General features: G+C 41.2%; 2 protein-coding genes across 4 annotated transcripts in view; one reads left to right on the top strand and one right to left on the bottom strand.

Moving 5' to 3' along the window:
- aasdhppt (aminoadipate-semialdehyde dehydrogenase-phosphopantetheinyl transferase) overlaps window positions 1-13,776 on the top strand; it is a 71,902-nt gene that overhangs the window by 8,419 nt on the left and 49,707 nt on the right. The gene's annotated exons all lie outside the window — the stretch shown is intronic.
- Window positions 1-13,776, bottom strand: part of msantd4 (Myb/SANT-like DNA-binding domain containing 4 with coiled-coils) — a 59,003-nt gene that overhangs the window by 28,617 nt on the left and 16,610 nt on the right. The window contains exon 2 of the mRNA XM_041199825.1: window positions 7,566-7,625. The gene's annotated coding sequence lies outside the window, so the exon portion shown is untranslated. The remainder of the gene's footprint in view (window positions 1-7,565; window positions 7,626-13,776) is intronic.

Raw genomic sequence — 13,776 nt, 5'->3', positions numbered from 1 at the left:
TCTTCAGTAACATGGTTGCATTAAAAAAGAGGGTTGTAACAAAGATTGGATAGTTTTGTCTGTAGTTTGAGTTTTATTTTGGTTGTACTTTGTTTCTTAGCTTAAAATAGGCTGCGTGAAGCAAGGTAGCACACTCATGATGGTTTCTGTGACTGCGTACTAGGGGAATGCCTGTCTTTAAGCTCTGCATGATGTGGTTAAAACATATTTGATATGTATCTGGAGATAGAGGCACTAAGCATAGAAAGTATCAGAAACAATTATTTCTATCAAGATAGCCTTAACACAGCCAGCATTATTATTACCACAGGTAGTTGCCAGCATGTCTTATGGCACTTCAGTCCATTTTTCAACTGCCTTGGTCTTTTGCTGATTCTTTTCAAAATTGGGACTATATTTAGAAGGTTTTTATGGGTATATGAATAGGAATGTTTGCAGTTTTCACTTAGCTGTGACAAATTCAGAAGCTTGAAGCAAGCCCACTGGTAAGGGAACTACATTTATTTCAAGATAAACTATTCAATAGAAATTAGGTGATTGCTCATTTCCAAGCCTTTGCCATGCCCAGATTTCACTATTTTTCCAGGCATCTCCGTCCAACCTCAGCTCATCTAAAATTCCTATATCTTTTACCGCACCAGGTCCCACTCACCTATCATCAATGCCCTTGTTGACCTAAAAAGGCTCCTGGTTCCAAAATTTAAAATTCTTGCCATTATGTTTAAATTCCTTCTTGGCCTCACCCCTTCCTATCTCCATGACCTTCTCCATCCCACAAACCCCACACCTGCACTCTCTGTTCCTTTGACTTCGGCCTCCCTTCTTTATTCACCTACTATTGACAGGCATACTTTCAACTTCCTAGGCTTCATACTGTAGGATTGCCTCCATAAGCTTTCTTGTTGCCTTGTAACAACAACAAACTTACATCTCCCTCTCCTTTTTTTTAAGACCCTCCTTAAAAACCCAAGCCTTGGTCATACATCATACTGTCTTTTTTGGCTCAAAATCTGATTATTTCTTATAATGCCTTGGGATGTTTTTCTACATGTAAAAGCTTTACACAAATGTAAAGGTTGCCTCTCAGCAATTTGGGTGAATTAGTTCTACAGGAGCAGGGGTACGATGCACTAACTTATCAATATTGGAGATGCCAAAGGTCCTAGCAGCATTGGTATGACGTCCCAAAGCCTGGGACAATGTGTACCAGAGTTCCAGAGTACACTGGAGGGTTAGACTCTAGGGACATTAAGGTAGCTTTTCAAATCACCAGAGTGGGGCCCTGTGGTGAGGGTATTCAAGAGAAAATTCTCAAGCTCTGGGAGCAGTAGGTCTGGTGTCTGAACTCAGGAGCAATTTGAGGTTCATGGGCACCAGGAGCGGATTGTGAGGGAGAAGTCTGAGAAGGGTGACCCTGGGGTCCAGCAGAACTTAGAAGACAGGAGAAACTGGGAGTATTGATAAAATTTGTGGTGGGAGGAGGAGACAATGTCTAAGAATATTGTGAGGGAGGGAACTCAGGTGACTGGAACTTGTACTGCTATTATCCCCTTTGCAACTTCAGACTTTGACCCCATGTATTCCTACATGTCAAGTAGTGAGCACCACTTCGTCAATTGTCAGCCAGTTCTTTTATTTTATATTATTTCTTTCAAGCATTTAAACATAAAGTTGTTTGGTTGTTAAAATTAATGAGAAGAAAATCATCAGCTGAGGATGTATACTTTTTCCTGATGCACACTCCTGTTGTTTAACAAAATTGTGCTATTAATGAGTTTACCAACTTAGACATTTTTATTGAACAGATTTCCAAATTCAAACAAAAAAATCCTCAAACATTCATAGTTCATCATTTATTCAGTTTCTAACTTTCTGCATATTAAGAAAAAACTGTTAACATGGTTCGGGAAAGATTTTTAAAAATTTATCATGTACAACCAAAAGTGACCATTGACTTTAAAAACTATTCTTTTCTGTGTCCTTCTCTAACTGGCACAAAATCCACAATAACAGGTGGTGTTATCCCTGCTTACTGCATATGACTTTCTGAGAGTTCTTAGCAGAAAAGCACATTTGTAGTATGTGTTTAAAAAAGTAATTTGCCTGAAATAAAAGTTTTTAGAATTCAAAATCCATCTTCTTTTAAATTTTTTTGAAAAAAAAACAAGAAGATTTCCAGGTCCTCATGGGATGACAGGATACATCCTTCTCCTTTTCAACCCTTTTACATATATGGATTCATGCAGAGAAATTCTACAAACTATGATCAGAGAATACAACTGTGCTTAATTGTGAAATTAAAAATTTGTTCACAGCTTTTGAGACAGGCTGAGGCCTATAAAAAGACATTAGAGTGAATAAATTTAATGATATTTTCTGTATTTTGTAATTTTCAATTTAAAAAAAAATTGTTTAACCCTTTATTTAGGGCATTAGGAATTTCAGGTACTAAGGAAAATTGGCAGACCAAAAATTTTCCAAACAAATTTGCTCCACAGTGCCACCTGCTGACCTTAATTTCACAGTCACGTCTCTGTATTGAAAAATGACAACAGGCATCCTGGGCAGTTGTACATGCAATGGAAAGTAGCTATTTTCTTTCAGTCTGTAAGCATTTTTTACTCAAATTTGTCCTTCCACCTGCCTAGTTAACAGCTTTGGCTTTGCCTCATTACGCGTCCTTCTTTTGTCTGGTGCATGCATAGCTTTCATTTGCATTAGTTTAGGTTTAAAGGTGCCAGTTAATATAAGAAAGAAAATAATCATATACCTGATTTTAGTCGTGCTCCTGATGCAGTAACAGACGTCCATGTGTCCATTTCCTTTTTACATTGGTAATATTCTGATCTAATAGGCTTACCCACTTGATCTGAATTAGGCTCTATGCATTTTAAAATTCAGACCCAGTGTTAAATTGTTAGTACGTTTAGTTCGCATGATCAATTTAAGTCTAACAATGTGGTCTCTTGTCCATGTATTCTCCCACATGGACGTCTGTTACTGCATCAGGAGCACGACTAAAATCAGGTATATGATTATTTTCTTTCTTATATTAACTGGCACCGGTAATGTCTGCAAGTCGTTCAGCTTTCCTGCTCTCACTAATAGGTGTTTCACTATTGGATAACTGGGAAATTAAAATCTCTAGAGATTACTTGACCTGCAGGTCAAAAGTGCGCTGAAAGGCTGCCCGCCTATGGCACTATTCAAAGAAGAGCAGCAACTCTGGTGTCTTGTCCAAAAGTTCTTTTTCAGCCAACACAACCAAAAAAACAGGCTAACTTGTGGTTCACTAATTGGTCATTTATCTCATTGCTGTTTGTAGGATCTTGTGCACGTTTGGCCACACAACAGTAACTGTACATTGTACTTCATTCTCCATGAGCCACTTTGCAACATTTCTGAGGTATTTGTTGAAGTATCAGAAAAAAGGAAAATATTTGTTGCTATATTGACCAAGGATATGTGAAAGGAGGCAGGTGATATGTTTCACATGAGCCTACTTAGAGCTGCAGACTCTATATTGGGCCATGGTGCTGCAATCTTGATATATTAGCTTTAAATTCCTGATCAGTATGCTGTTTCACAGAGAGGAGGAAAAATTGATGTGACAGACTGGTTTTTCTTGAACATCAGCTTTTTAATCAGCCCAGAACAACATTAGTGAAAGCCTAGGAACAGGTCTACTGTCCTGTTAAATAGTGGGCTGCTGGGAGAACGGAGCTTCTTTTGGTGGAGAGTAGCAAGATGACAACATTAACATCTTGATAGTTGTTCCTATGAGGGAAGCTGAGGGCCACATTTGCCTATTATCATAGTTTTAGATTTCAGCCTTAGCTCAGTGGCATCACTCTTGTCCCTGAATCGGTAGATAAGGGCTCAAGTCACATTCCAAGTTTTGAGCAAGCAGACTTGGCATTCTGCAGTGCTGAGGATGTATTCCACAGGCAGAAGGTCCTGTCTTTCAGATGAGGCATTAAACCAAGCACCCGAATACTCTTAGATCTTATGGAGCTATTTGAAGAAGAGCATGCAAATTTCCAGGCGTCCTGGCCAAAGTTTACCCTTCAGCCAACATTGTTAAAAAATTTAATTGGTCCTTTATCTCATTGCTGTTTGTGAGACCTTGATGTGTGCAAATTGGCTGCCGTTGCCTGACATTATATCAGTGACCACGCCTGAAAAACAAATAAATTAGCTGGGAAGTGTTTTGGGACATGCAACAGTCTGGCAGGTAGCATATAAATATAAGTCTGTTGATTGTGTCTATAGTTTGTCTGGGGTTGGGGGTAATCTGAGGGGAAAGAAGGAAGAAGAAAATATCTTTTTAAAAAAAAACTTGTGTATGAATTTATTTTCAAGTGTCAAATTCAAAATTAAATACTTGCTAGAATTTTACAGTCAAATGCCAAATGTTTAATATCACAAAGTTTGTTTGAAACTATTCCCTTGTTGAGGTATATTACATGCTTCTTCATAATTTCTTACCAGCATAGGGATCAGGAGAATCCACAAGATGGTGCCTCTGAGCTGCAATCATGTACAGTATAGCTCTACCAAAAATATATATTGCAAGTTTCAGTTGAGAGCTCCTTTGATATTATTACAGATCTAAATATTACTGTAACTTTTGCAGTAAAATATATGAAGTTGGAGGACATGAATGCAAAAAAGCCAACTGAGAAAGTCCTAGGAGTCTTAATAGATTTGACAGTTAACCAATGTAGAGCAGCAATCAACAAAGCCAATAGCATGTCAAATGATGCAGCCAAAACAATAGAAGACAAATCAGTGGTAGTCACAAGCAAACTTGTATAATGGTCATTTCAGGCAAGAACAAGATATATGTTCTTTTGCAAGTTTTCCTGCAAGCTGCCATGATGCCTTCGTTCTGAGCCAGTGATGTTTCCCACAAACCTTCACACCTCCAAAGATAGTAAGTAGTCCTTGGGCTACTCTCTAAGGACATGATTGATGACACCTATCAGAAGCTTACCATTGACACCCAAGGAAGGTACAACCAAAGCCACATGAGCACAGGAGTGGTCACTGAATAAGCCATTGGGATGTTGAAGATGAGATTCAGGTGCCTGAATAGATCTGGGGGTGCCCTTCAGTATGTGAAAGGTGTGTTGAACACAATGATTGTGGCATACTGCATTTACACAGCATAGCAGAGAGGACTGGAGCTGCAAAAAGGGAAGGTGATAGGAGCCTGACCTGCGGAGGACATCTGCAGCCACTCACTTAGATGCCAGGATGGACTCATTCAGGCATGCATCAGCTAATCTGAGTACAGCCATTTGACACACCAATTCTGAACACTCCAGCTTCCAGCACAAAGCAGCCACGTACAAAAATCTATCCCTCTCGCTGAAATCCATTACTTTTCTTTTACTCTTGCCATACCATTGTCCTCAAGGCTGAAGGTCACTTGACAAGTGACAAGCAGTGGCAAGCATCAGTAGGGAGATGGGATAATGGAGCTCTAAAAGAAAGATTTGTAAGCATTGAACAGATAAGTGACAACTTAATACTGTTAAATATCCAAATGTAATCCTTGGGCAGCTACAAATTTTTTCTTTCCTTTTATTATGATGCTGATGGTGCAACCCCTGTGGCTGCAGCAGAGCTAGCGGTAGATTGCCCATTCCCCTGTTCTTACAGTTCAGATGCTTGTGGGTTGACGCCCTATGGACTTTGGAGCTTATGAGAGCCCCCCATATAGAAATGCATCTGTGTAGGGGGCAGCCTGGCCATCAGGACAGAATCCGGCATGTTAGATTCTGACTGAGAGGGACCAAGGGGTGAAGAGAGGGAGTGCTTTGAACAAGTCCCCATTTCCATGTTCTCTTTCTGCAGCTTCCCTCTCATGACCCACCAGCATTTTCCTGCTAGTCTAGTGCTGGAGAACCTTTGCTGCACATCAGGATGTGCTGAACAACCAGCTCCAGGCTTTCCTCCATCCTACTTAAACTGACAGACAGAGTGTTGGTGAGGGGCAGCATGCACTCTGTTGCCTGATGCTTATGATGCTCCATGTAGGTGGCCACTTATTCCACACAGGTAGCCATCAGTGCAAATGCCTGAGACACCCTGACACATGCTGGAAATAGACTCCTCCAGTCTCTCTTCAAACATGTACAGTGTCTCTGGGAGAGGCTGACAGAACCTCAGACATTTTCTGGTACTGCTCCAGAATACTTCTCTTCATCAATGACCCTGAGGCTCAGCATCTGTGTCCACTGAGCAGAGCTTTGAAGAATCCAGCGCCCCCTGACTGGGGCTCTCCACTGTTGTCCCTGTCTCCAGCACCTCTTCTGCTCACTTGTGATGTATGCTTCATCACATGACAACCCAAATACCTGTCTTGAAGGTTCCACCATGGTGTGTATATCTAAGTTGGCGGAGGGCCCACATGACTCATGTGACAATGCTTCCTCAGATTAAGTGGCCTCTTCTAAGGAGTCTTCATCGTCCTCCTGCACCAGATCCTGAGGAACGCTTCACTAATTTGGCAAGTTTGATCAAACATGGGCAAGGAAACTTCCTGCTAATTAATGCCTGCTCTACCTCATCCTCACCAATCTACCTGTCACATGCATCTGTCCATGACAGTGTTGGTAGGAGCAACACCGCACAGTCTGTGGAGATGAAGTCCTGTCTACACACTGAGGACACCCTCCATCCTGTTCTGTGACACTATCAATGTGCTTAATAGGAGCTCTCACGAGCCTGACTTACAATCTACCTGACAATGGCGATTCACCTCATCAAAGATCAACTACTCTCTGGTGTCAGTATTAAGTATTGCTTGGATGTGATGCTCTTTAACCTCAGTCAGCTCCGTGCCAAAACTGAACTGACCACCACAGACATGCATGATCTACACAAAATTCATCATCGCCTCCAGTGTGCCAGCTCAGCTTTCAACCAACTGAGGAAAATAATACTGAGAACAGAATATCAAACCCAAGACTATGATCATGGTTTAGCAGGCAGCAGTGATCCCTGCGCTCCTCCATGTTGCGGCAACTTGGACACCTACAACAGGCCCCTGAAAACCTTGGGGAACTACCACCAGCAAGTGCCTTTGCAAGACCCTTCAAATCTGGTAGCAAGAAAGTCTGTCCAACAGCAGCGTCCTTTCCCAAGCCAACTTGCCCAGCACCAAGGTGATAATCACTCAAAACCAGCTCTGCTGGGCAGGACATTGTCATACAATGTCATTTGTATGCTTGAAACCAGACTCCTGAAGCAATTGCTCTACTCCAAACTTGGTCGCGGCAGGAGACTCCCTCAAGGACAACGGAAATGCTTTATGAATGTCCTCAAAGTATCCCTGAAGAGGTCAAACATCCCCACCGATTTAGGGGAGAGTGTGGTTTGTGAGCAAAAAAAATGGAGTAGGCTCATTCAGGAAGGCACCAAGCACATTGAGAGAATTCATCAGGAAGAGGCAGTGGTGAAGTCAAGGTATCAGAGGAGTGCACAAACCTTCAAACAACCCTTCCAGCACTACCTGCCCCACATGTGGCAGAGTCTGCAGATCACACATAACTTACCAGCCATCTCAGAGCCCATCGAAATAGAGAGGAAGTAGGTCATCCTCAATTCGAAGATACCTAAAAAGATGACAGCATGATCTATAGTTTGCGGTTGACTGCAGTGTCCCACTCTGCACCAGATTTTCAAGCCACTCTCCATTTCTTTAATTCTGCATGCAGGAAACTCAGCCAAAACAAACCTCATATATCCACCCCCACTTGGTCAGCCAAATATTCCACCTTTCATATATGTTGAAGGAGGGACTCTGGGATATGTTGAGCACTTCATGCACCTTAGCAGCCACCTGGTGATGGGAGCGGAGGAGGGGGAGGGGGGGTGACAGCAGCAGGGACAAAGGAAATCCTTCAAAGACACTCTGAAGCTCTCCTTGAAGCACGGCAACATTGACATTAATTACTGGGAGGAGCTTGCTACAAATTGTTCAAAATGGTGACAACTTGTCCATCAAGCTGTATCTTACTCATTTCTCGTTATCTTGACTCCCTTCTCTCTCCCCTTGTCCAGTCCCTTCCCACCTACACCCGTGATTCCTCTGACACCTTAAGTCACATCAACAATTTCCAGTTCCCTGGCCCCAACCGCTTCCTCTTCACCATGGACGTCCAATCTCTCTACACCTCCATCCCCCACCAGGATGGTCTGAGGGCGCTTAGCTTCTTCCTCGAACAGAGGCCCGAACAATCCCCATCCACCACTACTCTCCTCCGTCTGGCTGAACTTGTTCTCACACTGAACAATTTCTCCTTCAACTCCTCTCACTTCCTCCAAATAAAAGGTGTGGCTATGGGGTACCCACATGGGCCCCAGCTATGCCTGTCTCTTTATGGGGTATGTGGAACATTCCTTGTTCCAGTCCTACTCCAGCCCCCTTCCACAAATCTTTCTCCGGTACATCGATGATTACTTCAGTGCTGCTTCATGCTCTCGTCGGGACTTGGAAAAATTTATTAATTTTGCTTCCAATCTCCAGCCCTCCATCATTTTCACATGGTCCATCTCTGACACTTCCCTTCCCTTCCTTGACCTCTCTGTCTCAATCTCTGGTGATAGACTGTCCACCAATATCCATTACAAGCCTACCGACTCCCACAGCTACCTCGACTACAGCTCCTCACAGCCCCGCTTCCTGTAAGGACTCCATCCCATTCTCTCAGTTCCTTCGCATCCGTTGCATCTGTTCTGATGATACTACCTTCATAAACAGTTCCTCTGACATGTCTTCCTTCTTCCTTAACCGAGGTTTTCCACCCACGGTCGTTGACAGGGCCCTCAACCGTGTCCGGCCCATCTCCCATGCATCCGCCCTCATGCCTTCTCCTCCCTCCCAGAAACATGATACGGTCCCCCTTGTCCTCACTTATCACCCCACCAGCCTCCGCATGCAAAGGATCACCCTCCGGCATTTCCGCCAACTCCAGCCTGATGCCACCACCAAACACATCTTCTCTCCACCCCCCCGGCAGCATTCCGTAGGGATTGTTCCCTCCAAGACACCCTGGTCCACTCCTCCATCACCCCCTACTCCTCAACCCCCACCTATGGCACCTCCCCATGCCCACGCAAAACCTGCCCCTTCACTTCCTCTCTCCTCACCGTCCAAGGGCCCAAACACTCCTTTCAAGTGAAGCAGCATTTCACTTGCATTTCCCCCAACTTAGTCTACTGCATTTGTTGCTCCCAATGCGGTCTCCTCTACATTAGAGAGACCAAACGTAAACTGGGCGACCGCTTTGCAGAACACCTGCGGTCTGTCCGCAAGAATGACCTAAACCTCCCTGTCGCTTGCCATTTTAACACTCCACCCCGCTCTCTTGCCCACATGTCTGTCCTTGGCTTGCTACATTGTTCTAGTGAAGCCCAATGCAAACTTGAGGAACAGCACCTCATCTTCCGACTAGGCACTTTACAGCCATCTGGACTGAATATTGAATTCAACAACTTTAGATCTTGAACTCGCTCCTCCATCCCCACCCCCCTTCTGTTTCTTCCTCCTTCCTTTTGTTTTTTCCAATAATTTATATAGATTTTTCTTTTCCCACCTATTTCCATTATGTTTAAATCTTTTATGCCCTGCTAGCCTTTCCAACCCACCCCCACTAGAGCTGTACCTTGAATGCCTTACCATCCGTTCTTAATTAGCGCATTCGTTTAGATAATATCACCAACTTCAACACCTGTGATCTTTTGTTCTTTTGTCTGTGACATCTTTTGATTATCTGCTCCTATCACTGCTTGCTTGTCCCTACAACCACACCACCGCGCCTCCCGCCCCACCCCCCCACTTCTCTTCCCCCACCCCCCTCCACCTTAAACCAGCTTATATTTCACCCCTCTCCTTAGATTCACTCAGTTCTGTTGAAGGGTCATGAGGACTCGAAACGTCAACTCTTTTCTTCTCCACTGATACTGCCAGACCTGCTCAGTTTTTCCAGGTAATTCTGTTTTTGCTTAAGCTGTATCTTAATGATGATGCAGAGCAGCGGCAGAGAAGGAATGAAAAGGAAGCAATGATTACGCTCCAGATCCCACTACTTTGTGGAACATCCTGCCCCAGATCTGTGAATGGAGAATCAGCCTTTTCACTCACATGAAGACCCATGGCAGAAACTCAAAATCAATCTCAAATTGAGGAACAGCCAATGACAATGATGATGGCTAAATAGGATAGATTCTGAACAAATCTAGCTGCTCAAAACTAAGCATCCATGAGGTGCTGTGTGCCATCAGCAGCAACAGAATTATGCTCTCATTTTTTAATGATTTTTTTTTTCCTTTGGTGACTTGCGCTGTTTTTTTGAAAAGGTGTTTTGTTTTACACAGTTTACTGTAAGTATAGTTCATACTCATGGTAATGCGTTGAGAATTCATTAAATTGATAGGCCCAATAATTGCTGTTAAAATAGCAGAATGGCTAATAGCCTTCGCTATTATTTAAATGTAAATAGCATAGCAACATAAGGCGAGGGGGTATGGGCGATTAAACTTGGAAATTGAGAGGTTGTTGTTGGAAATGTGCTGCCACTGTTAGCTTTGCAAAAATGTCATCTTGCTATCTGGCTCACCATTCAAATTCATTGAAAAGTGTTAATTTCCTGTACTTGCACTGTAAATACTAAGTAAACTTGCTATAAAAAAAATAATTCTTCATTTCAACTCTTAAGTACTCTTTTAATAATGTGATAATTGTTAATTTCTGCCAATCAACTTTTCAGGCACTGAAAATTATTGTAAGTGTATTATCTTATTTTTTTCAGGTTTTATTTATTGAAGATTTTAAAAAAGCATTTTTAACTTTTACTTTTTTCTCTTTCTCAATCCAATCTTCTTTCTCTTTCCATACCTAATTTGACATTGATTTCGTCAGTGTAACTTACCCCTCCTTGTTCAGACTGTGTTGTTCATTTTATAATTCTTCAATCTGATTTGTTAAGGAGATACACAGTTGCCTGCCCTTTTACTGAGATCTGAAATGTCCTGCAGACGGTGCCGCGCAGTCTCCATCTTTGAACTTTTGGAAATCTGGCAGTACAAATTATCATGGGCATTAAGATGGCAAGAGTAAATCCAACTGGCGCCATTCATTGACAAGAATTTTTTGGGCCAATATTTATCCAAGGAGCAGCCTCAGCGCAATTTATAGAAGTCAAATTCACTTATAATGTTCCTTTTTGTCTTAGGTAAATATTATATCCAATGAGTCCTAGACACGTATATTCTCTTTATAATATCTTCTAACGAGTATTTGAAAGGCCATATGTTCTTGTAATATGTTAAATGCAGAATATTTATTACACATTTTAAAACGGCTGTATAAACAGGCAAACATAAATTCAGCACGCTGAAATTTTCATTTGATGCTTCTCTAAATAAATGATAATAAATTGAGCCTTAAGCAAATTACCTCCACAGTGAAAACTACTGCAAGTTCTTCTGAAAGCTGCAAGCAGTTGGAACTGAACAATTTAACTTGTGTACTCAAATGCATGCCTGTAAACACTGATAAAGTGATTATCATATATTTTACTCCTCACATCTCCTGCAGTTGTAAACACAGCGCTCTGTCCAAATAATGATCTTGTTAGTGAACTACACCATGCATAGTTTATCAGTTGACTTCTGTGATGTATTGAATACTGCGCTCTGCTTTTTACTCACTTCTGAAATGAATAGTAAACAAGCTCTTCTTGCTTTACTGAATTGAAAAGTGCTCTGTATCTAGGAGTGTGATTTTCAGTCCTATCCTTTCAGTTCTGCATTTTGTGTCTTTAGTGTATTTAGTGTAATATTTGTATTTTCTGACATGGACCATTATTGACTCCTTTTATAAAATTGCAAAAGAAAACAAATAGTTTTAATCAATTTTGTTTTCAGATACATCCTTTTTTCCATTAACATAGTTTGAGCATTTAATTCAACTTTCAGGGCAATGGCTAGCCACATCAGCCAAATGCAAGCCCGTTTTGTGTGGTTAATGAAGATTACTTGTAAACATGCTGTAATCACCATATCAATATTCCATGGAAGATTAATGTCAAAGTCAAAGAATTTTACTATAAATTTCAACTCTAGTTTGTGTAATTTCTTAACTGTTCTCTGGAAAACATTGTTTGCTTCACTTATGTAGCCCTTTAATACCAATGTAGGATTGTGATTCTTTTGTGTTCTCTTGAGGGGTTAAGGCAGCTATTCTGTTTTGAAGAAAAGATTAAACCCAATTAATTAAGTAATTTTTCAGTGTATTGATTATAACTAGTCCATTTTATAACTTCCTGTTTAGGACAATTAGACAACAAATATCTCAAAGCTAAGATTTGAAGTCATCAAGGACTGACACATTCTCTCCATAAAAAGCCAGCCCAGTTACATCTTGCAAATTTATTTGTGTGAATTTTCACTAAAACAAAACAACCTGTAAGGTTTAACATTTGAAAACAACATAACATCTTTCTTCCAGCTGCATTTCTTCGAAATGATACATACACTGATTTGTGTCAATAAAGTGACTGCATTTGAGAAATGACAATAAAAAGGTTGTAATTATTGGAAATCTAAACTAAAAATTCTGGAAATTGGCCAGTATCTGAAAGGGAAAACATAAATTACCATTCCAGATGCACCCTTTATCACAACTATATTGCTTGTGAACTGACATTGATGGGGCATTTAAGAATAACAGGATAATGGATAACAGATAACAGCGCCTTGAGCCTACTCTGCCATTCAATAAGATCATGGTTGATCATCTACCTCAACTACACTTTCTCGCACTATCCCCATATCTCTTGATTTCCTTAGCATCCAAAAATCTATCAGTCTGTTTCTTGAATATACGCGATGAGTGAGCATCCTCTGGGGTACGGGATTTCTGAAATAAGGAGACCAAAACTGTTCACATTACTCCAGTTGTGGTCTTACTGTACAATTGCAGTACAACTTCTTTACTCTTGTGCCCAAATCCATTTGTAATGAAGGCTAACTTACCATTTGCTTTCTTAATTGTTTGCTGTGCCTGCATGTTAACTTTCTGTGATTCGTGTCACAGATCCTTTGAATACCAATGTTTCCTGGTCTCTCTCCATTTAAAAAATTATCCTGCTTTACTATTTTACCTACCAAAGTGGACAACTTCACATTTCTCCACACATTTCATCCGTCACCTTCTTTTCTACTCACTTAATCTATCTAAATCCTTTTGCAGCCTCTTTGTATTCACCTCACAGCTTACTTTTCCACTTAACTGCTGTATCATTAGCAAACGTACATACTTGGTCTGCTCATTTACAACAATTCCTCACGTGACATTGTAGTTGCATTCCTGACAGGTGCAACGTTAAATGAAACAGTGGCTGTAATGGGAAAATCTGATTTGCTTCCCAATGTAAAAGCTGTAATTATGTTCTATAGGACCTTTCTCATCAGAAAAAAAACATTAAAGCGTTATACCCGCTAAGTTGAAATAATTTACATTGCTAATTTCCTATATTCATAAATGAAATAACTTTCATATTTTAAAAATGATTTTATTTTAAAAGAAGTATGCTTACTCTTTCCACGTACCTCTGATTTGTCATCTCTCCCACTTACCAACTCCACGACTCGTCTGGCTCTCCCACTTGCCTGACCCTCCATTTTGCTGCCTCTCCTATTCTCCGGCTCTCTGGCTTAATGCCTATCTGGGTCACCGCCAATCATGCTCGACGACCCTCA

This window comes from Carcharodon carcharias, chromosome 11, assembly GCF_017639515.1.
Source record: "Carcharodon carcharias isolate sCarCar2 chromosome 11, sCarCar2.pri, whole genome shotgun sequence".
In the NCBI taxonomy this organism is placed as follows: domain Eukaryota; kingdom Metazoa; phylum Chordata; class Chondrichthyes; order Lamniformes; family Lamnidae; genus Carcharodon; species Carcharodon carcharias.
This window is presented reverse-complemented; position numbering and strand designations above follow the sequence as displayed.